This window comes from Tympanuchus pallidicinctus, unplaced genomic scaffold (genome assembly GCF_026119805.1).
Source record: "Tympanuchus pallidicinctus isolate F22 unplaced genomic scaffold, pur_lepc_1.0 scaffold22, whole genome shotgun sequence".
NCBI lineage: Eukaryota > Metazoa > Chordata > Aves > Galliformes > Phasianidae > Tympanuchus > Tympanuchus pallidicinctus.
In genome coordinates this window covers 6,411,187-6,436,889 of record NW_026294739.1, presented here as the reverse complement: position 1 = coordinate 6,436,889, position 25,703 = coordinate 6,411,187, and the positions used below count along the sequence as shown (strand labels likewise).

The 25,703-nt window shown below is 37.6% G+C and overlaps 1 long non-coding RNA gene across 3 annotated transcripts; it reads right to left on the bottom strand.

Moving 5' to 3' along the window:
- Nucleotides 1–5,158: 5,158 nt before the first annotated feature.
- LOC128082667 (uncharacterized) lies at nucleotides 5,159–18,024 on the bottom strand. Of its 3 annotated transcripts, none has more exons than XR_008207768.1 (3): nucleotides 17,986–18,024; nucleotides 10,123–10,349; nucleotides 5,159–6,948 (listed from the first exon to the last, which is right to left on the bottom strand). It is a non-coding gene; the product is annotated as an uncharacterized LOC128082667 (long non-coding RNA). The 3 variants fall into 3 exon arrangements; XR_008207767.1 differs by having other exon boundaries at nucleotides 17,971–18,022; XR_008207766.1 differs by having other exon boundaries at nucleotides 17,965–18,021.
- Between the last annotated feature and the right edge of the window lie 7,679 nt (nucleotides 18,025–25,703).

Below are 25,703 nucleotides of genomic sequence, written 5' to 3'. Positions count from 1 at the left end.
AAACAGCACGTGGTACAATCCTACAGTGCGTTAAACCGAGGGTTGTTTGAAGATCCAAAAGCTGTACCTTGCTTTTCTGTCTATAGAGCTCTGATCAGAAACTTCAAAACGGCTAATGAATTATATTCCAGTCCTTTATAAAGAGTTCAGAAAAAACGCTGTTGGATTACATATGAATCTCACACTGTATGCATTCTCATCAACTGAATTCCCAGACTACATACTTTTCTCTATACTTTGCATATTCTTTGTTTAAAGTTTCTAATTACCACATGCAGGTTTTCTTCTCACAGCAATTCAAGCTAGGAGAGGCTATCTTAAACATGTTTTTAGTAATAACCCCTTTTTCTCTTCAGCTCTGTATGTTGATATCACAGTTTATGCAACGCCTAGAAAGTGATTAACTCAGGCAATATACCTTGATCTCTTCGAACTTTTCTTGAACTCTTTGAACTCTATGAATTCATAGAGTCATAGAATCACAAGGTTGGAAAGGACCTACAAGATCATCTAGTCCAACCATCCACCCATCATCATTGCTATCACAACCTACTAAACTGTATCTAGTAGTTCCTCATCCAGATGCCTCTTGAACACAGCCAGGGACTGCAACTCCACCACCTCTCTGGGCAGCCATTCCAGTGCCTGACCACTCTCTTAGAGAAAAGGTTTTTCCTTTTTCCTCCAGTTAACATCCTCCAGCTGTTCCCCTATTCTCGTGCATCTCCTCATATACACTTCTTCCTAAATTTTAAGGATTATGAGCTCCTCAATTATTGTATGTATTACTGAAAATGATTTTATATATCTAACTGACACGGTTTAGAATAATTCTAGTTACCAAATCCTACAATTAATCTAGAGCCAGAATACAAGAATGACAGAGCATAGACACCATGAACAAAGTCTCTTTCCCGCACTGCTTTGCTGCACCTACTCCCACCTGCATATACAATTACTACAACAGCAGAGACTGCAAATTATTTCCTACTTCTTGGCAAAAAAGGAAAACGATCTTGTACTAAATTAGATGCCATCACAAAAAAACTTGTTCTACAATATATTTGATTTCTTCCAAAAACTTCAGCCATTATCTATGTCCAGGAAAGAAAATTAGTCATTTCAGTTGTAAAAAGCACTGATTATCAAATCATATTACCAATATACTTGGCAGCCTACCTCTCAAGCAACATATTTGTAGTCAAGTCTTCATATGCATTGTGGTTCAATGGACTGAAAGTCCTGGCTGTCCATTTGATCTGCTGACCTCGAAAGCCAGCTCCCATCTGAATTTCCATTTACAATTAAAATTTTCTTTAAGGCAGAACTGATCTCCAAAGGCAACAAATGAATTAAATTAGATTAGTAAATTACTGTTCCCACGACCAAGTTAAAAGACAAATAAGTAGTTAAGTGAGAATCTGGTAATAATATTGCATCACAGGGCATCCTGGTTATTTCCTTGTGGAATTCAAACAGCAAAATTTCAAAGAAAATATTCTCTCACCAATACTCACGGAAGTTTTCTATGAAATGCATACATCTATTTTGAATAGAAAGATTGTAAATCTGTCTCATACCAAAATAAGCTTAAAATGCAAAGTTAAAGACAGCCTATTTTAATGTCAGTGTTACGATCAATTGATGTTCTCTTGACAGAGAGGTTCTTAGTTCCAGCTAAATGCATTAGAAATTATAGTCTAGTAGGGCTGGTTCTTAATTTAAATATGTTTTCAATAATTCAAACTATATTTTGATTAATTAAACTTTATTAATGGAGCATTACAGAGAGTCTCTGTGGGATCATGCTACATTAAAACGAAGAAGCTTTTAATACAGACTTTTAAAATTTTCGAAGTAAATACTCATACAGGTCTTCAGTACTGCACAGTTCAGTTATATGCACAGGTTAGAAATGACGGAATATCCTTTTCATAGGGCTGTCTCATGCCTCTGCCCTCAGTGATTGCATGGCACAGTCAAGTAATTCTCAGAATGAAATGTTCTACAGACAAGATGACCTATAATGCAGTAGGTTATGGGCCACAAAAGATGGCATATAAATAACTTATAATGCAGAATACATGGAAAAGTATCTTCACTTTTATTTGCTGTCACATGCCAAGGGCAGAAGCACCTTCATTTGTAAAAACGATTAAGCATAGTTTATATGTACACCCAGATACTAATATGTAATAATGTAAGAAAATACTATTTTATAAAATCCCTCTCACTGGCAAGCAAGCATTTGGCAGCAAGAGCTCCACAATGGATAAATTCTTAATGATGGAAAGTAGGCTAACACTGAAATTCTGCTGGCATATGACCTTATTTTCTTTCTCTTCGTTCCTTAAACCAGTATATTTTTCTCCAGAACGGCTACATAAACTCGAGTCCCACACAGAAGACAAGCCAGTACAAAGCCCTGGCCTAAACTCCATCTAAAAATGACCTTTCTGATTCAAGAACATTAAAAAAAATAAATAAATAAAAAAAAAAAAAATCAACATGACATATAAAATCTTTATTGTCAGCAGCCATACAGTTCAGAGTGAGTTCTGTAATCCCAGTGTGAGACCTAGAGTGCACACAGGAAGCTGGATTCAATTTTTCACTTAATTCCAGAAGTTATCCATTATCCTTCTTACTGTGAAAAAGGTTACTTTTCCTTGGCAAGCTCCTTGCTACGAAAAGCTAAACTTGGATCTCGGTCACAAAAGACCTGTCAGTAGACATTAAATTATCTAATTGCAACTGAACAAGTCATATTTAAACTATGAATGACACAAGTCAAAATCCATTCTTAAAATAACCCCAAGTAATACACATACTTCCTTTTTCTGCTACTGTCTCATATATACACACGCAGTGTGAATCATAACTAAGGCCTGTGAAATGGTACATACTTAGTATTTTATGGTTTAATTGGAGATGTGGCTAGACGCAATGCAAGAAATGCAAGTTAATGGCTCCATGTCCAGGTGGGGGCCAGTCACAAATGATGTCCCTCATGGTCAGTTTTGGGACCAGCACTCTTCAAAATCTTTATCAGTGACGTAGATGATGGGATCAAGTGCACACTCAGCAAGTCTGTGGATGACACCAAACTGAGTGGTGCAGTTGATATGACAGAAGGAAGGGTTGCCACCCAAAGGGATCTGAACAAACTTGAAAAGGGGGGCCACATGAACCTAATGACATACAACAACACCAGTGTGTTGCATTTGGGTCAGGGCAATCTCAGATATATATACAGACTGGAAGAAGAACTTAAAAGCAGCCCTGCTGAGAAAGAGTCCTGAAAAACTTAATGTGAGCCAGCATGGTATGCTTGCAGCCCCGACGGCCAGCTGTATCCTGGGCTGCATTAAAAGAGGAGTGGCAGCAGGGTGAGGGAGGGGATTGTCTCTCTCTACTCTGCCTTCATAAACTTTATCTAGAGTTCTGCATCCAGGCCTGGGGCTCCCAGCACTAGAAGGATGCAGACAGAGCTATTGGTGCAGGTCCAGAGTAAGGCCACAAGGATGATCAAAGGGCTGAAGCATCAGCGTTAGGAAGACAGTCTGAGGGAGTTGGAATCAAGTGCCTGATTTAGCAGCTGGCAGCCCTGCCTGCAGCAGGTGCATAGGACCTAGAAGATCTCTGAGATCTCTTCCAACTCAAGCCACTCTGTGGTTCTATGAAAAATAAAACCATGCAATGAGGATTACATTTTTTTAAAAGACAACAATTTCAGTGCACAAAGTTCTGTTCACCATTAACAACTGCAGTGAAATCTTACACAAAAAGTAGATCTTCGTTATCAGTAACACAAAGCACTGCCTTGCTGAAGAAGTAATATTAGCTAATTGACTAGTTTGAGAATGTCTGTTGGTTTTGCTTCTAGTTGCTTGTATATGGATTAACTTCTCATTTTTGCTCCAACTGCATGCAAGGAAATGGTTGTAAGGGTCTTACTAGAGGCCATGTCTTTCCCCTCATCTTATCTTGTCATTCTTACAGTCTGTATTTTCCCCATCTAGCTCCTACTATATTTGGTACCCTTTAAGCACAGACAGAATGAAGGTTATGTTTAGCCAACAGAAATTCAGCTCACATTAGTAAAGCATTGGTTTAACAGAGATAAGTTAGCAATCCCCCTCCCCCCCCATCTCAGTGATACCTCATTATTGCAGAGACCTGTGCTTTTTTTTTTTTATATATATATATATGTACACACCAGCAGTAAGTCTCAAATGACTGAACATGCTTATTTGGTGTTCCAATGAACAGAGGTATTTCAAAGAATAGCTTTTTATTATTCCAATAGGACTTTATTTACCTATTTATATATGATTTAACCCCCATAGCTCTTTCCAGTCTTCCATCGTTTTCCTACTGCGGAACGCACAGCACCACCCATCAAGGCCAATCTCCACTGCCTATTTACTCGCTGTTGTAAAGGACCAGGGCTGCAGTCCTTGCAAACTTAACGGCAGGATCACATACTCACAGGGACCAGAAGTTGCACAAAGAATCCAAATCATTGAAACCATACCGAAGGCCTTAAGGTCATTTCATTTATATAGACATTTTAAGAATACAATCTGTAGATGTTTCTCTATACTGTTTATGACTGCTTATGCTAACTCTACTTCTCAGTGCACACATTAATTTCACAACTTTAAGTTCTTAGAACAGGTTGAAATACATAACCTTCAGAGTGTGAATGAAAGCTTTAATACATACAATTCTTTTAAATTTGCTTGGATTTTTTTGTCATTGTTTGGTTAGTCGGTTTCTTGTATTGATACGGATCAGATGCAAATTTCACAACCCAATCCAGCTCTGAACCTATGATGTCTTAGAGGTGTGCAGATTCAGGCTTTGGTTTTGTCTGACTTCTGTAAGTTTTTAAACAGTTTTCTTACTGAAACCAGCAGAAAAATGTAGAGAACAGTTTTTAATTAGAGTATGTTTTTCTGCATGTTGGCCATTACTAATTTTACTGCCTGTAGGCTATCTGGGAAGTAGCTGGAAAGAGCATCCTACCTTCAAAGTCAAAACCAGAAAAACTGGAGCTCAGTGAAGAAGTCACATTATACAAAACATCCAGTGCACCAAATTTCACTGCATTAGCAGTGTTTTCTGTCTTTTTTTAAAAACATATGCACAAAAAAATACAAAAGCTTTGTGCATAGCTATTTGAAAATAGTTCTAATACATATACAGTCTTAAGAAATATACCTACTGAAGATATAATGTAGACAATAGCAATGCTGGCAGCTATACTATTAGACCATTACTACATTAGGATTGGCATTATATGTTCTTAAAATTAGTTTTAAAAGTTTACGAGAACATATCGTTCAATGTGCATTCAATTTTCCAGGTTTTAAGACTTCATGTTAGTGAGCCCTTGTAAACCAGTACAGAACTATTCTCTTACTCTACTTACACAGATGTTCACTACACCTACTATATGCATATCTAGAAAGTAGCAGATGATAAATATCAGTCAAATTTTAAGCATACAAGATTTACATTTGCAGTGGAAATGATACTTCAGTGAGAATTAGTGAGACGGAAAATACCTGAAAATATGATCTCCTTTCTTTTAAACATCAGAAAATTAATTATTTTTCCCTGATATCAATAGGGCATTAAATCTGGAATTAATTCCATACGTATGAAATGAAAGCTGTAAGGATTAAAAGTGTATAAGGATGCTGCAGAATAAATCAAACCCACAGCAGATTCTGCAAGGTTGCTGAAGTGAACCATTCTAGGCAATCAGGATATGAAGATTAAATCAATTTATGAGAGGACAAACCATGCTCACCCTCTAAATATTAATTATTTCTAGTATAGTGGCACCTGAATGATTCAAACCCTTTGTTCATGAGACACACAAAATGAAGATTCTAGACCCAAAAGATAAATACATTAAGTGAAACCTTTTTGCTTAGCTTTTAAATACACGGACGGCTGTTTGAAGCGTCAACATTCACTGTGCTGGATACAGATTCAGAGAAAAGAGACGTATATTTCTACTTAAACATCTACAAACGTGGGCCCAAATTCAGGATTATCCCAACTAGATCAGGTAGGATCTGAAATACACATTCTATTATCTAACTGAAAAAATTACAGCTAATTGCTGCTGTCAGACTACATTTGTTAGTAAGGTTTTAACTTCTAGTTACTTTTAGCTTTTCACAAAGAGTGTCCTGATATAATAAAATTATTACAGCGATTAATTCATCTCCCTGTTAAATTTTTGGTCTAGGATCAGCAGAACTAGCCCCCACGTGACCTTTACTTGCAAAGTCTTCAAGTCATAAATAAAAATTCTTTTGTCTAGGCTAGATATTGTTTACAGACTGTCTTACTCATCTGTTCAGCTTTCAACATCTGGTACAACAAGATCTTTGCTAAAGCTACAAGCTCGGATCCCATGAGGAATACACAACTGAGAAACTTGAAATACTTTGTGTAGCCTGCCATAGTGTATGCTGCTAACAGAGGCAAAGACCAAAGAAATTGTTTCCTTACCTTGTCCCTTTCTACATCTGTAACTTGCATACACTCTCTAAGGACACTCCTGCTTCAATGTCACATGCCTCTGTTTCTTTCTAATAGGATGTAACTATCTACTCCTTTAATTTGCTCAGTTTTCTTATCCTGAATCGTGCATTAGACAGGATAATTGTGCTCTATGAGACAGATCTTCAACAGATCTATGCTACTGGAGACCTAATAAAAGTCAATGGAGATAGACAGCACCTGAGATCCTAATGAACCAACCACGTGGTTAAAAAAAAAAAAAAGAAGAAGAAAACCAAAACAATGATTTTATGTTCCATAAGAAAGCTCCAGTATCCCAGGACTGCAAGTTCATGACAAAGTAGGCCTCTCTTTTACAAAGTCCAATGAAATTCCCTAGCTGTTTTCTGGCATGCTTCAGCCCTGTGAATCAAACAGAGGAAGGCTCATAAAAATGTGTAAACAAACATAAAAGGCTGGCCCTTAGTGCTATTGTATTTCAGAGCTGGCTCAGTGCTCTTGTTAAAGGGCTGCTATAGACATATACAAAGAATCATATGAATAATGCTGGAGCCATCTACCTACAGCACAGAAACGTGATCTTCTCTGTTCAAACGTGGTTGAAATTTGTTAGAACTGGAAAAAAGATTACTGTTTCCTTAAAAGGGCATCACTGCATGCTCATTGCCCTTTTTTTCCTTTTGATACAGGGTTGTGAGAGGGGGAAAAAAGCCTAAAAACCTATTCAGCCTTGGCTGGCTTAATAGCTTTAACATATTATTTCTGAAGAAGATGAAAAACTCAGACTTGTAAAAAGTGATCCCAAAAAGAAAAGAACAATGGGGAAAGGAAAGTATGGGAGGCAGCTTAGTGTATAAACATCAGTTAATAATACTACATTTTGAAGTCTTTAACTCATTAATTTAAAGGGGTTTGGCTCCAGCTCTTTATTTTGGCTTTTCATTTTTGTTTGTTTGTTTTTCCCTTCCCAAAGCAAATCTGGACTGTAGATGATTACTCTAAAAACAAAGCAGTATGAAAGTCTGGTAGAGAGATTCTTTTCAAGAGAGATCATTTGAGAAATAAAGCATGCTTTAAATTAACAATGAGTTGCAACAATGACAGGCCTCTGAGTTTGGTGTCAGAGCTCCACATTAATTATTTGCTAAAGGAATAGGATTTTATGCATTTTAACATGAGAATAAATATTAGGTTAAGTAATTTCAAGAGTTTAGCCTAAAAGAAAGGCTCTTCCTGACATCAACAGTGAGAAATCCAGGGAGTTTAAACTCATAAACTTGAAACTAATACACATATAAACAGAAAAGCCTTTTCTAATTATCATGAACCCCTGGCTATGAATCTGCTGACAGTAGTGTGTTAGAGATAAGACAGCTGTTAATGTCCAAAACTAAACAGGAGATTTTTTTAAAATCTATTAAGAAGGATTTGTGCATTTGAAGTAGCAACACTAGCTGGTTACTAATTTTGAGATCACAATCAGTTGTGCTATGTTTTCTTACAACTACAAACCAATTTCAAGTTAAGCCCCATGGGGACTGGACTCAAAATAGTGAACCACTGCTGATCAAATAGGATCTTTATGGACCGTGAACACTTTGTTCAATCAATTGCAAGACTCTGATGAATGCTCAATGTAATATGCTGTGAGCTAGAACTATGCTACTCAGGAGAGTTCTCATGGAACACATCAAATGATCCTGTTGAAGCACTCTGCTAACTAGTTGCATATTCGGTGAGCGAATTTGATTAATCAGAAGACAAAGCAAGACTACAACTTCCTTCTGTGATCCAGATGAAGAAATTAAACTGTTTTCCCTGTAGCTACTGCATCACCTCCGAAAACTCATGGTCTAATTGTTGAATAACATGCCCGGTTAGACAAAATTGTGTTACACCATGGTCTAGTCTTAATAAATATGTAATAGTTTTACAAGGGGAAAATAGGGTGTGTTTGTTTGTTTTCTGAGATGAGGAGTTCAGCTTCCACAACAAAGATGATCTAATGTGAATATTCTGACCGAAGGCCTACACTTATTGTACCTCCTGAAAATTCCTCAGCTAGGGAAAGCTCTTTTGGTACTTAAAGCACAGCCTCATATTAAAACCTGTTGGGTTGTTTTGTTTGTTTTTTTTAATTCCATGCTCTATCTTAATTTTCTAATTCAATTTGTTTTGGACAGCAGCTAAAACAATGCATTCTCCAGTGGATTAAGAAAAAAATAATTAGAGAAGGGCTGGAAGAATTTATGTCACTATACACAGCTTGAAAAAAAATATTAAAATCATAGCCCAAGAAAAGATGCTTCCCATCATGTTTCAACTGCTTCCCTCCCCCGCCCCTCCCCCCCCCCGAGACCAACACACCTATTCCTTTTTCCACTACTGTCAACTAGTGGACTAGTCCTAACTTGTACAAGCCTCAATGTGACTTCAGGTCTTGCCTCTGCATTTTGTGGCACTGGGTGGCAGACCACATACTAACAAATGTTTGCAAGAGGACTGAAGCACATAATGTTTTGAAAGCTTACCACAGTAGTAGAGACCCATCCTTGAAAATTTTGTGTACAAAGAAGAGAAGTGGCAAGCATCAGCCAGGTGAAAGGCATCCCCTCTAAAAATTTGAAGGGCTATTTCAAAAAATATCACAATGGAGAGATGTCCATATAACCAAGAAATTTCATATGTTTGGGAACAGATGAAGGGGCAATCATGCAAAGAATCTGAGTTCAAGAAATAGATAACAATCACATATCACAGACTCATAATGGAGTAGGTGAGATTAAAAAACAGTTCTGCCAAGACTAGTTATAACTGATACTAGTTACAAAAATAAGACATAAGTTTAGCTTCCAAGCTTCCACAGCCTAGTTAAAACTAGTATTCTCAGACATATACTAGCTGAGGTTAATCCCCCACACAATGTCTAACTCTCTATAAAAAACATTAACCACTAGCCACCACAGGAAAACAAAGTCCCAGCAAAATGAAAGTTTATTTTCCACCAATTTTTTCTTTGTCAAATTAAGAAAGCATTCAGGAGTGTGGATAAAAATAAACCTCCCCTAACTGTGGAGGTGGAGTGCTCTGACTTGCATGGATTTTTAGAATTAACTGATAAGTTCAAGGAAAAATTAATATGGTGTTCAGAACAGTCCAGACGACCTGTGCCAAATGTAACAGCTGGCATTAATAGAGTAAGTTACATGATTATATTAATGATTAATGGCATAGCTTTACAAATATAAATACCCAGCTCTGTTCAGCTTTCAAATCAGCTGTAGCAGGAGTAGACCAAGCAGATACAAAGGAGCATAAATTTAAAGCAGAAAAGTACCGTGACTAGGATTCAGAAATCCCTTGTGAGCACAAAATAAAGCTGATGGCATTTTCTGAGGGCTTTCAAAAAGAAGTCCTGAAACACCAATATTTTAAGCACCTGTAATGCTGTAATATGATGGAAAACACAGCAATGACAGCAGAGTAGCAAAGCCCCAGGCTGCAGTAAGTGAGGATTTGCTCAAATACACCAGCTGTGGACATGGAAACAAAAGAAAAAAGAAAAAATCTGCTTACCCTTGGAAGGCCTCAGGTAGGCAGGGATCTCCAGCAAGACACCCTCACCTCCACTGCCAACTGTTCAGTGAGATCTGGGAAGGGGTGGATCCTGGCTCCAGCCCTTCAGGTCACTCAGGTATACAGGCACCTTAGCTCCTCTGGGTTGGCCTTGCTTTCCACCAGGTACTCAATCAGTGCTTCAAGCTGTGACTTAGCATTTCAGTTACAGCATCTGATGACATTGCCTGGGAAGAGAGCATACTGAAATCAAGACAAAAGTATTGTTTGATCTCACTGGAAACCGAAGTTCTCTTCTATAAAATGACCTTGAAACTTTGGTCTGCGTTGGAATGAAAACAAACCTTTCTGTTTGGGGAGTGGAAGAGTGGAAAGGTAACAGTTGGTAGTCACCGAATGCTAATAGCACTTGCCATGGTTTGGGTTTTTCTGAAGTAAATCTGAAGCTGCATCTCCAAGTCCCTGTAAGAATGCTTTAATATGTGCTGCTGGCCCTCTCTGGCTTCAGAGACTATCAAATGTTGGCATAGGAGAATAATAATTCCTACAAAATATTCAGATGTTGCTATGAAGCATGGGGATAAAGCTTTCTAGCAATTTTTAGCTAGTTTTAGTTATGGTTCTGTAGCCTTTCTATAATGGAGTTTTTGTCATTGACAGTAACAGGATTACATGCATCGTTAAAGGTTGCAGGAGCTCTCCCTTGGCAGGTGCAGTTAATGAAGAAAATGATTTTCAGAGTACTTGGTTTGTAACAGAAGGGCTTAATTATAGTTCCAACAAGCCTGAGCTGCATAGATCACTGTGATCAGCATCAGCTCCAAAAAAAACCATGATGTAGTACCTCAGAGAGATACTGAAAGCAGCACTGTGGGCCATAGGATAATAATACACATAACCAGCTTCCACAGATGAATTCTGAGAGAAGAGATGGCATTTCATTATGTTTGTTCCTCCTTTCTAAAGGTGATTAGAAAGAACAAGAATCCTGGGTTCTTGCAATGCATGATGCAGTGTACTCAAACTAAAGCACTCTCTTTCAGATGGAGTCATCAGACGATCTACCAAAGGCAACTGCAGCACTAAACCTATACCTATTCAAAACTTAGAACACTAAAGAATCAAAGTCAAAACCAGGACATTTTGCTTCCAGTATGGATGCCTATGGAATAGAGAAAATAATCTCAAGCTTGTTTAAGTTTTTAGATGTAGTAATTTGTTCTAAACTGAACAAATAACTGAATTGGAATGAATTAACTTTCTAACATCTGTCTAAATAACTTGTTTTTTAAAGCATACAGAACATGCTAAGAAGATCTATTCAATACCATGATTCTAAGAAGTCTTCCTTTTACTATCAGTCCTATTAAAATCAGTAGTAATTCAATCAAGAGAATACAATGACCTTAAAGAAACATGCCCAGTCTAATCCCTTAAAGAGTTTGCCTAAAGCTAGTGCCTATCAGAAACTAACCTTTATTTAAGACAGTAGTTGAACATAGACATTTGGCCATTAGCCATATATATACTCTTGAACAACTGTGTGTGTGCGCGTCCATTTCTAGGGTTGTTTACAAAGTTATTCATTATATTTGAAACACAGCCAGTATCTACATGGTAAAGTGACCAAGGACATGATCTTGCACAGATCTGGAGATGGTTATGAACTCTATTAAGTCCATCTGAAAAGAAAAAATGGAAATAAACTGTACTGAAAGAAGTCTGGATGTGTATTTACAAAACTAGGTCAAGCTGCCACAGAAATCAATCAGAACAGGAATAAAGCTTGTACAGAACTCTCGGGCTGAATTCTCTACTGTTTCAAGCAATTTTTATGTGTGGAAGAAATAGGTTACACTCAAGGGCAAATGCTGAGGCATCTAAGCAGCCTGGTGAGGTACTGATAAGAAATACAGTGGGGAAGACTCTTGTCCTTATCCAGGATATGACAAGTTGCAGAGCTGACACACTATAATGCTCTGGAGTCTAGAATATCCCTCATTACTTATTCTAAACATCTAACACATAATAATGGGTCTAGGCCTTACACTTACTTATGGTTCCCCTATCTTAGGTCAGCTTGTACCAGTGAACGTCTTTCAAAGGGAGTTTTGGGCAACACAATTGTATTTGAATATACATTGCCTTTTTTCTCATAGATTTCCCTTTGTGCATGCATTAGAAGACCTATCCCTCCAAATGCAGAGAAGTACTAGAACAGTAATTCCTGTCCTGTACCTGCCCGTGAAGTACACACACAAAGGTATCAACAGAACACACAACAACAATTCTATATGAATTAAAGGAAATATAATATATATCTTGTATCAACTATAATTATGAATAATGGAAAATATTTAAGGTGGCAATGAGCACCAAGGTAATTTGCAGAACATTTTGCATCAGATGAGTTGAAAACCTGCCTATGCTTTAAATGCTTTAACTTTGATATTCCAATCACCGCCTGCTGAAAATAAGGCAGTAGTACCTGTCCCACTGATAAAAACAGCATAATCATTCTGGATCATACAAATCTAATCTGATTCAACTTAGAGGAGAAGGATTAATCAAGAAGATTAGATTCTCTTTCCAGGTTTTGTATTGATTCTTGCAGTTCATGCAGATACTTGCATGAAGGACATGGTCAGTGCAGAATAATTTTCCAGTCCTGCCTCCAGAAGCATTATATATTCAGTTACAACACCTCAGTACTTCTAAGAAGCAGAAACAGTCTGACTCAATACTTCTCATAATTAGAAATTCAACTTAATTTTATTGGATCACGTGATTAAAGGAAATTACTTAGCACATGCATCACTGGGTTAAAGCAAAACAGCATTTCTACAAATGACTTTCATTTTTCACTTCCTTCCATAACCCATCTGCTTCTGATGACTTAATTGTTCCTTCTCAAGATCTAGAGAGATCGGTAGTCATTAGAGGAATCTATACCACTTCAAGATTCTAAGATCTAATGCTATGATATAAAATACAGACAAACTAACATCATATTGCTAACTGCAATTACAAAATTCAATTGTTATATATTTATGGAAGCAGGTTCTAGAAAGCCTCAGCAGCCAAGATGGCTTTTATAAGTAACTGTGAGCTGCCTTTTCTGTGGCAGCCCCAAATCTGTCTCAAGAGTAGAGCAGCTACCTGTTTAGAAAAGATGAAGAGTAGCATGTAATTCTAGATAAATGAGAACCATTCGTCTAACTACATTTTTTGTTTCGCTGTTTGCATCACAGATTATTATCCAAACTAATGTGGCATAATAAAAATAGTAATGGATCTCAGTCACAAGAAAATATATTCTACCTGAGAGTTTTGATCACAGGACACAGTTATGCCACATGCAACAGAAGAATCACCTCTCCCAGAGCAGTTATATTTGAACAACAGTATCATTTCACAGTGGCCACGATGGCTGCTTTTAAAAAGGGAAAATTCAACTATTCTCTTAAAGTACCTTTATCTACATAAATGAATTTGGACAAAGTGCATAATGGTTAGTACATTTACAGTATGGAGTTAATGCCCTGAATGTCAAGAGTAACACTGATATTTGGACATTGTGAAATCATTACACCTGTTCCCTCCATGGAGAGGAAACTGACATTTTATCCTTGGGACAGATGTATTTCATTACATAGAAGATGTAGCTCTACAGTGTCTCAACAAGACTTGTCCAGATTACATTTACTGTACTCCTTAACCTAGAGTTCTGAAAACACACTGAACGCCCTTTGTGAAAGAAGAAATACATTTGTTATTTTCTCATTTGCCTATTCATCTCCATTTCACTTCATTTAACTGCATTAAAACCACAACACATACAAAGTGACCTATTTCTAGCAGTGTTGCCGTTACAGCTCTTACAGTGTGGAAATGTTACAAGCAATGACAATACAAGGAGACAGGGGCACTGCACAATCAACCCCGTAAAAGAGAAACAAATCATACTGGGCGCTAGGAAGCCAGGTTCTCAATTACTGAATTTACATGCAGACATTTATTCTGGATTCTTGTGTTAGCTTCCAAACAAGACAGAAAATAATTGAAAACTTTCATTTAACACAATATAGCATTTAGCACAATACAGCAGCTGTATTAGACATTCTGTAATCCCCACCTTGGAGCCCTGCTTTTAAGAAAGCAGTAGAAAACAAAAGGAGAAAGTGCCTTTCAGCCTCTGAAGCATATTTTCTTCTTTGCACAATAATAATAACAGATTCAAACATCATTCTTCTGTACAGCTTGCCATCCCAGCACACAGCTTTGCTATGCTGTTTTATATCATACTTGATATTGGCACGAAAGTGTAAGCAACAGTGAGTGGAAGCAAGGCCAGCATGTACATCTGAGGGGACACAGGAAATAAACAGTTCTTTTAAAATACTGTGTTTCTAACTTAAGGTAAATTAAACTTTTTCCGTCCAACTCTTTTTTTTTTTTTTTTTTTTAACTAAAAATAATTCTTCATGCACTTATATTTTGCCAGAGTTAGAGAAGAATGAGGACAAATTAGCATTACTTAACCTAGGATTAAAAAGAAAGAATGCTCTCAAATGATTGGGGTTTTGGTTGGCCTTCCAATTATGGCTTCAAGAAGCTTACATTCCTACAGAAACTGAGAAGAACATAAATGTAAGTTGTTATTTATACTTCAAGGCAATTTTCTGTCCTTAAAGTTTAGCTATTTGTGTTTTCTTCCATATAGAAATTAAATCTGAATGGCCATGTTAAATTATTCCAATATGTATTCATCTTAGTCTATTTTAGCACGTCTTTCAAAAGCAAGGTTTTTCTGATTTTTGCAAAATATGCAACTTATTGTCTATTTCAGACAGCTGGAAATCACATTTAAGTTTAAACAGTTATTCAAAATGCCTTGCAGTGCTGTATGGTGAGATTCTGATTGCCCTCAGGGTGTGTTCAGTTTCTAAAATGACTGATTTGCCACCAACTATACAGTATATACAGGACCTAGTTTGATATATGTTAACCTAGCAAGTTAATAAATGTGAAAATAGACACGTGGACAACAAACTCCTCCCTCTTCCCCCCCCCTCCCCCCAAAGAAAAAAAAGAAAAAAAAAAACCCTAACCCACCCATGATTATTTCTGGAGGATTCTGCACGATCTAGGGGTTCTAGTTGGTGACAAGTTGAGCCAACAGTATGCCCCAGTAATAAGAAAAGCCAACTGTATATGTTGGGCATAAGGCACAACACTGCTGGCTTATCAAGAGAAGTGATTGTTTCCTCCACTCTGTGCAAGGGCTGTGAGGGCAACCTCAGTTGAGTGCGCGGCTTCTGGTGCCACAACATAGGAAAGAATTAAGACTATTAGAGAGTGATCAAAGGAGGGCACTAAAGATGGTGGAAGGTCTAGAGTGCAACACATATGAGGTCATCTGGTTCATTCAGCAGAGAAGAACCTGGCCGTTCTGGTGGACAGCAGGTAGGCCGTGAACCAGCAGTGTGCTTCTGTGGGCAATAAGACCAGTGGTATCCAAATGGTGATGCCCCATCCCTGGAGACTTTCAAGGTGAGCTGGATCAGGCCCTGGGCAAGCTGATTTAGCTGTGCATGTTCCTGCTCATTGCAGGGGAGTTGGACTACATGACCTTTGAAGGTCCCTTCCAACTCTAAGGATTCTGTGAATCTATGATTCTGTGATGAAGACACACTAGAATTCCATTCTAACCTTTAGCATTTTGTTTTCAAGAGAGAAGCAGGTGGACCACTACCAAGAAACTTGGAAAGGGTGCTTTGTCAAGACAGCAGAGTAAAGAATCCGCAAGTCTTTCAACTATGCAAAAATTGTCTGCATGTTTATTTAGAATCTAAGCAAAAATATTGATTCATTATTCTGATTTAATTACTTGGATGTTGCCTTTGAACAAAGATGCACATATTTTCACATTCCTTTTAGAGTCAGCATTGTCTGATGAAGTCTTGTGGAACTGCTGATTTCACAAGATAAACAGAAATTCATGCTAGCTCTTCCAGGGGCAAAAGCAAGCTTTGGAACTTGTGTTAAAATATATATATATATATATATATATATATGTAAAGTTAGGTTTGGTAAAGAAATTTTCATTTGAAAGCTAGACACGGTTCAGTAAAACACTCATGCTGAACCTGAAATTTTGCCTGCTCTGTGTGTTACCACATTAAAGTTTATGTGAGCATATAAGCTAAACCTGTCTAAAATGATTTATTAGATGTAAGTCAAGAATACCAAAGATTATTAGAAAGATCAAAAGTAATGAGAATATTCAAACCTAGAACTACGAATTCTGGCTGTTTTTTCTAGTAACAATACAGTGGTGATTTCAGGGAACCCTCAAATACATGCAAGAAAAGAAATACAAGGGCTGCTCTTTAAAGTACAGCCTCCTCTGTTATGATGTTGCCCTCACCAACCATCAGAGGCAGATAGTGGTGGTATGGCAGTGAAGGTTGAACGTTCCCAACAATATCGCATTACATTGTTTCCATGTGACAGATGGCAGCAGAGGGGCAGAGTGACAAAATGGCGTCTGACACAGAAGTGCAGAGGTACAAAGGTGTAGGTAGGTTCCTCCAAAAGTAATGTCTCTTATTTATTTCCATGGAAAACAACAACTAACATAAAGCGCACATTAACACTGTTTGATAGATCAAAATTCTCAGTTATAAAACACTATTTTTCAACATAATCAACACCATGAGCTATGGATTTTTGCCAACAATGAACAAGAGCCTGCATGTCACACTTATAAAAATCTGCACCAGAAGTGATCCACTATCACTGTTGCCACTGCTGAAACACCCACAGCTTCACTGTGTTCACACCCACGGTTGGGTCTCCAGAAACACTCAGCAACACTCAGTGAATGCCATTGGTTGCAATTTTTTCCGCATGGAAGAATTTAATGACTCACCTTTGCTTCACACTCACTTCCTTTTCAGATAGCATATTGTCAGACCACCTCTCTGCTGCCATCTGTCACACAGCAACAAAATGTAATGGAATATTGATGAGAAGGTTTAACCTCTGCTACCACACTACCACCATCACTTCTGATGTTGTGGGTCAACATAATAAAATAGGAGGTGCTATTTTCAGAGCAGGCTCTGTACAAAGGCCATGTTATACAGTGAAGTGAAGCAGACGTTGAATAACTACTATATTTTAGCAATTGCTATGCAGGAGACGTTATTCATGAAAATTATTTTTCTTTTTAATTCAATCTTGATTTTAAAAGTTTTGAGTACTTATATAGCACTCTATTCTATCTCACTCCAAATGAACTTTGAAATTCTGAGGATAAATGAATTTACATCAGAGAATATGTTTGAAAAGTAAGTGGGCAGTGGTTATCATGTTTTACATGAACAAGTAATTATTTGCAGGGAAAAAAAGGTTCCAGAGCTACAGAAATGAATGACATGAAAGAAGTCTCTTACTTATCTTCTGATTTGCCTTCTACCATAACAATACAATCAACATAGATGTTAACCATCATGCCTAAGTCTCAAAGCTGTATGTATTCTCTGTAATAGTTTGACTGCAGATCATGAAGTTTCATATTTACTCAGTCTTTTTCCTCATACAAATGAAAACAATTTCAACTAGAGATGAAAGTTAAGTCCCAAGAAGTTTACAAAAATGTAAGGGTACTAGCTTAAATCAGTACAAACTGGGAGAAAGTACTGTTTATTTCTATGTCAAAACAGCTCAGTATGATTGTATGATCAATGAATACAAAGTTGTTATAATTACAAAATAAACAAGAGAGTTAAGCAAAGCAGATTATAACAACAAAAAGAGAATAGATAGAAAGCTTACCCATACCCTGGGCTCACTTACAAAACTCCAGCAGAGTGGATCTCCAGAAGAGATCCTTCCCACTGGTAGCCAGCTCTTAAATAGGTCTAGGAGAGGTGCGGCCAGCCTCCACGCTTTCCGGCAGCACAGGTGAATTGCCTTCAGCTGTGCTCCTGTGGCTGACTCATTGCTCACCTCAGGTGACCAATCAGAGGTTCAGGCTGTGATTCAGCAGTTCCCATACAATGATTAAGTACTTCAAAATTCCACCTCAAATACCGAGAAATGAAAAACTGTTGTTTTCTATAGCCATTATCTCTAATTAAATTCTGCCTGCGTTTTATTCTAGCACAGTGTAGTTTCATATAGATCTTTTAAAAAATTCTCATCTAGTTTTGATTCAAAGCATAAAAGCATTTTTTATACAGTAGAGCAAAGGTTTTACACTAGCAAAAGCACAAGTATGTAAGAAAAATATTTTTATCCTATTTTGGTATAGAAATGAAATTATTCAGATAAATTTCTATGAATTCTTTCCTGAGTAACATGTGATTCATGAGAGCAAGGAATTAATGTTAGTTTGAATAGTTACATCTCTAATAAGCTTCATAACTAGTTATATATTTAGTTTCCCTCTGTGTTCGGTTTTATTGATTGAAAAAGCTCCAAAAAAAATTGGTTGCTTTCCCACACCAGAGGACTCACCCGACCTATAAAATGTCAAAGGCTAAATTTTCTATTCTAAAGAAGGAGATCTGGAAGAATACAGTTTGGAAGAATGTTTTGAATTACCAGATATCCTACAGTGGTCTTATTAATTTTTACTACACATTTCTCAACATTTGGACTTTAAAAAATTTTTCTACTGAACACTGCATCCAACTGAGTATGTTCCCATGAAAACTCAGGGGTATTCCTGCTGAATTCTCTCTTTGTTGTTGTTCCTGTTTTTACAAAAAAAAAAAAAAAAAAAAGATCAGACTAAACTCATTAATGCTCTTCAAAATCCGTCTATGTTGCTACTAGCTTCTGCAATCCTTTTTATTTACTTCTCTAGGAGTTACTCACAAGTGTCCTTGTATGAAATCTTTAGGAACTCTTATGAATGTGACTAAATGTTCAGGCATGAAATAGATTATTCATATAGTCTATACATTTTCTCTGGAGAGCAAGCCTGGAATCATTTCATTGAAATACCACACATGCTATTACTTGGAGGGAATATTGCAAGATAAAATTGGTAGACAGCCAATAAATCTTTGTTTCTCTAAGCCAAAAATAAAGAAATTATATTTTGTTTTTCTTCCACCAATAGTTCATGTCCTCTTCACATCACCCCTAGTCTAAAGTCTTGGTCTCCTCTTCTAATTCTATCAGAAGGAAGCAACTCCATTGTTTTACATAGCAGCTGACCACATCACTCACATTTAGAGGAAAATTTTGTCCAGTCAATAGTAGCAAAACATTCTGAAGATGTGTAGCACACAGCACTGACAATTTCAGATCATAAGCATATGGCACGTGTAAAAATTACAATTTGTTGGCAGGCTAGAAAACAGTAGGAACAGTTCTGAGAGCCCACCTTATTGTATTTCCTTCTGACTTCCTTACCACCTACCATTCCTCTCAGAACTTCTTCCTTCCCGCCTTTATTTTTGTACTGGAAGAGCCTCAGAAAATTCAGGATGTAAAAGAGACAGACATTATACAACAAAATCCCTGTACCATTACAAACACCAAGAGGATGTCCACTACAGAATAAGAACATTTTTTTAAAGACTGCTTCATAAAGAGAGCAGCTTCATCTTAATAGGGCCATAAACTTACATTCTCCAGCTCGCTCTAAAGCTCTGTCCTTTACTAACTTGGGGCCTTAGCCAAGAGCACTGAGATATAAGGAAGTTGTAGCTAATTGAGTTCAGAGGGCCTTGGATCAGATAATCCTGGCAAGTCTTACTCTTCAACAGCTCTTAAAAGGGAAATAAAAAGTCTGTCTTATTTTACTCTTTCAAAAAGAACCAGAACTGCACAGAAAGGAGTGGAAAGTATCCAGATGACATATGTCCTCTTTAAATATCTGGTAACCTAAAAAACAAGAGATGATTAACTCATGCTTTCAGAAAATTGAATTTACAGGGAAAACCACAAGGAACTTTAATTTCTCCTTGCTCACTACAGAGCTACATGCATCCTCTGAAAATTTTTGCTTGTTTTACCCATTTTGTTTTGAAGAAAAAGAGAATAAATGGGATCGCTATCTCGACAATCTACTCAAAGAGGTTATAAAGACAGACAGAAAATACAGTCACACGTATTTTTTGAATTTTGTATGGTCCAATCCAATGACAGAAGCCAATCTCCCCATACACCTTCCCTCTGAAGCTCAGAGCTATGCTCTCAAATATCAGAACTACATTGATACAATGCAGTGATGACTACATGACCATTTCCTAATAGTACAAAAGCTGCACAAATGGTCAGCACTAAGCAGTGGTTGTATGACAGCAGTCCTCATTACTTGGCTCATGGAGACCTCTTTAAACAGTTTTCCTTGCCTACAAAAAGCTTCCTTGCAGTGTGGTCGTCTCTGTTGACCAGGCTGGGGGAAGCAGAGAGGTCAGGCTCTCCCTTCTGGCTCAACTTCACCTCACAGAAAGGCAGGAAAATGATACAGGCAAAAAGTAGCTCAGCAGCATTTTCTTCCTGAGGGTGACAGCAACAGATCTGGTTCAGGCCCTTTGTTAGTAAAGAGCTGGAAAACCAAATTCAGTCAGAGAATATGCATTCCCATTTATATCAGAAAACAATCTGTGAATCTCTTTTTAAAAATGGTATTTCCCTCAGAAAAGTCCACAATCATCTGAAATGTTGCTAGTTTACCATTAGCTACAGACAAATATTTATGACATTGAGTGTTCCCAAGACAGCAAACGGTCTCTCTGTCACACCCAGCATAAGATTCAAGACCAGGTTTGGTTATCTCCTTTGCTTTTGTGAGCTTCTATCCAGCCTTTAACATTACTTGAATGTATTTACTGTGCTCTGGTAACAGAACAGAGAACACAGCACATGATAGTGATTTAAACTGTGTCATTAGCACATGGCAGGGGGGAGGGCTTTACTTGTATAGTTCACACATACCATACAAATTCTTTAAACAAATAAAGAGCTGCAAAGGGAGGGAGGGAAGGGAAAGAGACCTATACAAAACTGAAATTTTCCATGCTTTCCCACACTTGTTTGGAGGTCTCCCCACAATACGATGGAGTCTCTCCTCTTACCCAGCTCATCAGCAATTCCTCTCACACTGCACACACTGGGGTGGCACGCTGCCTACACTTCAAGAAGATCTTGGCAGTGCACAGGCAGCTTTGGAACATGAACTAGACGCAGAGAACATTACCTCATATTTTAATAGAGGCAAACACCATTTCAAATTAACCCTTTTTGGTTATGAATTCACAGAAGTAAGTATTGAACAACACCCACTGTATATTGCATTAGGGTGGAAAACATGATGCTTTGCCCACTTAAAAAAATCACCAATGCATTTTTGGGTATGTTGGAGTTACACAGTGAAAGCAACTGAAAAGAAGTACTGGGCCAAGCCCAAGATAGCACATCGAGCCATGAACAAATTGGTATTCTCTCCTCTCTGCTGGTACATATCATGAGCCAGGCTGCTGTGCTCTGATGGAAGCAGCACTCATCTCATCTGTTACACTGCCCTCAAGGACAAGCAAAAACCAAAGGAGAGGGAGGTTACTGGAAGTGTGGGACACAGGTGAAGTTGATTTTGTATAATTTAACAAAGCATGACAGTTCCTGACTCAATCTAAATAGTTCATCAGTTTTGTTTTGTTTTGTTTTTTTAACTTGGTGCTGCTCTACAGAAGATAGTTCATATGGATTAAAATCAGTAAAACTTCACATATATTATTTAGTGACAGTATTTAACAATCTTGTAGATAGGTAAATAAAATTCTCTCTTTTATTATTAAAAAAACTGAGGCAAACTCATTCAGGATCAGAGTTACTAAAGATACAAATATTTCTTCAGTGAGTTTATCGGCAGCCCTTAGGAGTCTAAGACCCACTGAATTAACTGGCTCTTTTAAAGTAAAAAACACAGAATTAATTTGATCTGGAACAGTTTGTGGTTATTGTTCAGAGATATTCTACCTTAAAAAGTTCTGCTAACCAGATAGAAGCATGCTCTGAATAACAGGAGAGGACAACAACCCTACCAGGCTGTGGGGCAGATGCAATAGAATACCTAAACATTTATACATCACCCAGATCTGCAGCATGTACGAAAACTGATTTATTGTCTTAACAACTCATGAAGAAGGAAGAATTAGTTCTCAGACAGGGAACCAAGGCAGAGAGAGAGTGACTTTCTTACAATCCCACAGGAAGCACACTCTAAGTAGATTGCTGCATCACCTGCAGTTTCCAGGTTAATTTTACACAAAGATTAGCAGTTTAGCAGCTCCCAAAAGCGTTTTCAACAGCAGCAGGTACCCTGTTCCCCAGGGTTTAATCCCACCTTGAAGAAAAGTAAGCACAAAGAAGCTGAGAGAATTTTCAGAAAACACAGGCAGTGGTCAGCTGTCAAAGCCTAGTAGTGAAAATGAAGTGTTTTCTGAAGTGTCTGCCAGATATGATGTAGATGAGAAATTACTGCTACCTTAACATATCCAATTCCTGGAGGATTTCTGAACCATAATTTATTCTAGATATATCTCTAACCAGAATTAACACCGTTCTGCACAGATAGACACATAGTTGATCTTCCTTCAGGATTAAGCACAAAGCTGTAAAAAGATTAACATCCTTCTTTCCATCCCTATCTCTGTAGTTTCAAATTGACAAGACTTGTCCATTCTAAGAAAACTTCAACTGAAAACATGGAGGGAAAGAAGTCAAGGAGAGAAGGCAACTACAGGGAGAGAATGCAGAGCACAGTCATTTATTTTCAGACTGCTTCCTGTGATCGCCTAGTGCCATCTTTGGATGAAGCTCACAGAGTAAGAAAAAGCCTTCAGTCATATCCAGGAGAAAATCAAGATATCATTTCTTTGATATCTCCTTGCTCACAAAAGCATTCCTGCTGCATTCACTGTCTTTATCTGCAGTTACTGAACTAGTGTCTCCTTTTCTTGTACCACAACTCTGTCCCCCACAGTGATAGCTGGAAGAGGCTCACTTTACTTTTATGACTCAGCATTCTCATGCACCATAGGGAAGAGGTACGTGCAAGGAAGCTGCTTCAAGAAGCTGACACAGTACAGTCTGAAAAAGGAGGGAAAAAGACAAAAAATACATATTCTTTTGTTGTTTCAGTTATCAGACATGCCCTGTGGATTTTTGTACATTCTTGTCCGTGGTTACAACTACAAGCGTCTTGGGCCAAACTCTCAGAGCATGTAAAATGCTCCAGAAAAGCCAGTATAACAATTTTAGCAGTTTCAGCAATTTGCTGTTGCCAAGAATGAGGCCCAGGAGCATAACAAAGACAGTTGCTTAAATCTGTTAATAAGTAGTGTACTTTTACCACCTTGACACTCTAGTGGCAAGTAACAAAGCCATTTCAAACTCACATGTAGGTGGTCTGCTTCATGATACAGAAAACAGACAAATGAATTGAAAAGAAAAATGAAATACATAGGTGCAGATGCACCTATATATAAAGAACACACAGATGTGTGTGTGTGCGTATTTGTAAATATGCACATACAGAGATATATAAATACAAATATACATGTGCACATATATGTATATACATAACAAAGGCACACAGATGAAAACTCAAACACGCAACAGAAATACAGGATCATTTCAATGAGATATATAGAGTTACTTTAAAAGTAGGTCTACAGGTTTTTTTTTACTACACAAAAGCCAACAGCCAACATTTGAAATATCAAGCAAAACAGTCATTAAGAAGTTCATGGACCCACCAGCTGCTCCTTTAAAGCTTGAACTTAACAGTTGCTGTAAGACGCCAATCTCTTGCAGTGGTGCAGCATTACAGTGCTTGAACAAATGGGTTTACTTTCCACCTAGCACAGCTAGGTATTTGGAGAGAACTTTCTTTTTTAAGGTTAATCTCAACTTCAGGTTGTCAGAAACTGATTTGTGGTTTTTGGTCATTTCGCACTGTAAGGATTTCATACAGAGTCAAGCAACAGCTCCTCATCTTTCTTCTGGTTCTCCTCTTAGGATTTTTAATTCCTTAGCAGGGACAAGGAAACAGAACAGGAAAAATACAATTTCTGCTACTAATGGATAGCAGAATGACATCTACAGATTATATTACTTTAAATTAGGAAAAATAAGGATAGTGCTATTCCAGGTCTGCCTTTAGATGTCCTGGTAGAAATACCTTTGCCACCACTTTATCTCCTGAGAACTTCTCTTTCTATCTCTGCACTCTCATGCTTTGCTTCCTCTTTTCTTGAAGCAATAACTACGCTATTAACAGGCACCACCCAGCTATCATACACTCACCTCTACCTGCTTTCATTTTTGTACTGCACTACTGCAAAAATGTATCCTAAGGAAGCCTCAGGCTGTTTTACTTTGTGACCTGGTAATGATGTTCTCTCATGCTAGCAGATGAGAAAGATGACAAGTTGACTCTAGTCTGCTCCACACAGGTGCCATTTGAATATTAATTTTCTCTAGGTAAAACTCTTACTTTCAGGCTGTCCTTTGAATTTGAACTTAAGATGATGAATTTCATACAATGAGATTAATTCCTGGTTATTGGAGACAGCTAGTAGAGACAGGTAATAGAGACCTAATCAATCACATTGTCTATCTCTTTCCAGTGACTGTGAGCAGGCCTCAGTTAAGAACCTGAAGTTAGTTCAGGTGATTCTAGACTGTATCTTCTAGTTTGTATTTGCAGAAAAAGAGTCCTGCACAGGAAGAGTTGACTTCTCCATAGGAGTTCTCAGGCAAAATGGAGCCTGAAGAAGACATTACTGCCATCAGTGGCAGTATGGACATGACAGAAGTGATGGCTCATTTTCACAATCAGCTGTTGAGGGAGGGCACATCTGCATGTCACCACCTTTACGGTACTATAAGACACAAATCAATCTACTGTCAAGCATAACCTGTGGTGCTACCAAAGCACTGCAACTGACAGCAATTCAAGACAACAAGAAGTATTTTATGTTTCTTTTAATCACAGAGAACTCACTCTAAGATGCCCTACATTGACTTTAGTAGTCCTACAAAATGCAGTAATATTCAGACATACTTGAAATGTTGCTGAAATGTAGGACTGCAGCTTTCCCACTTCATTCTTGGTGGAGGACTTACTTTTGTTTTTTAAAAAAGTTTTCTTTTAAAAAAAAATCTGTTAAAATATATATATATTTATATTTATTGTATTTCTGTAGCTTTGTCGGTGATTTTCTATAGATCTATTAATATTAAGTAGCTTTGTATCACTGTTTTGATCCCATATAGGAAATACAAGGAGACAGGAAGCAAGAAGCTATATGCAGTTTACAATAATTGATGTTTCCTCAGTATAATCTTGGCATCTCTTTAAATCCATTTATAATTGTTTGCTACCTATTCCAGAGTATGAACAGGCTATCTCACCCATGAAGGGCAAGTGCTAAACTCCCTGCCTGGCTATGAAAGATCCATAACTCAAAAAGGTTGCAGGCTGGAGTCTGTGGTCAAGGTTTGTCTTTACTTTCTTTTTTCTTTAAGCAAGTTGAAGAATTATACTCACT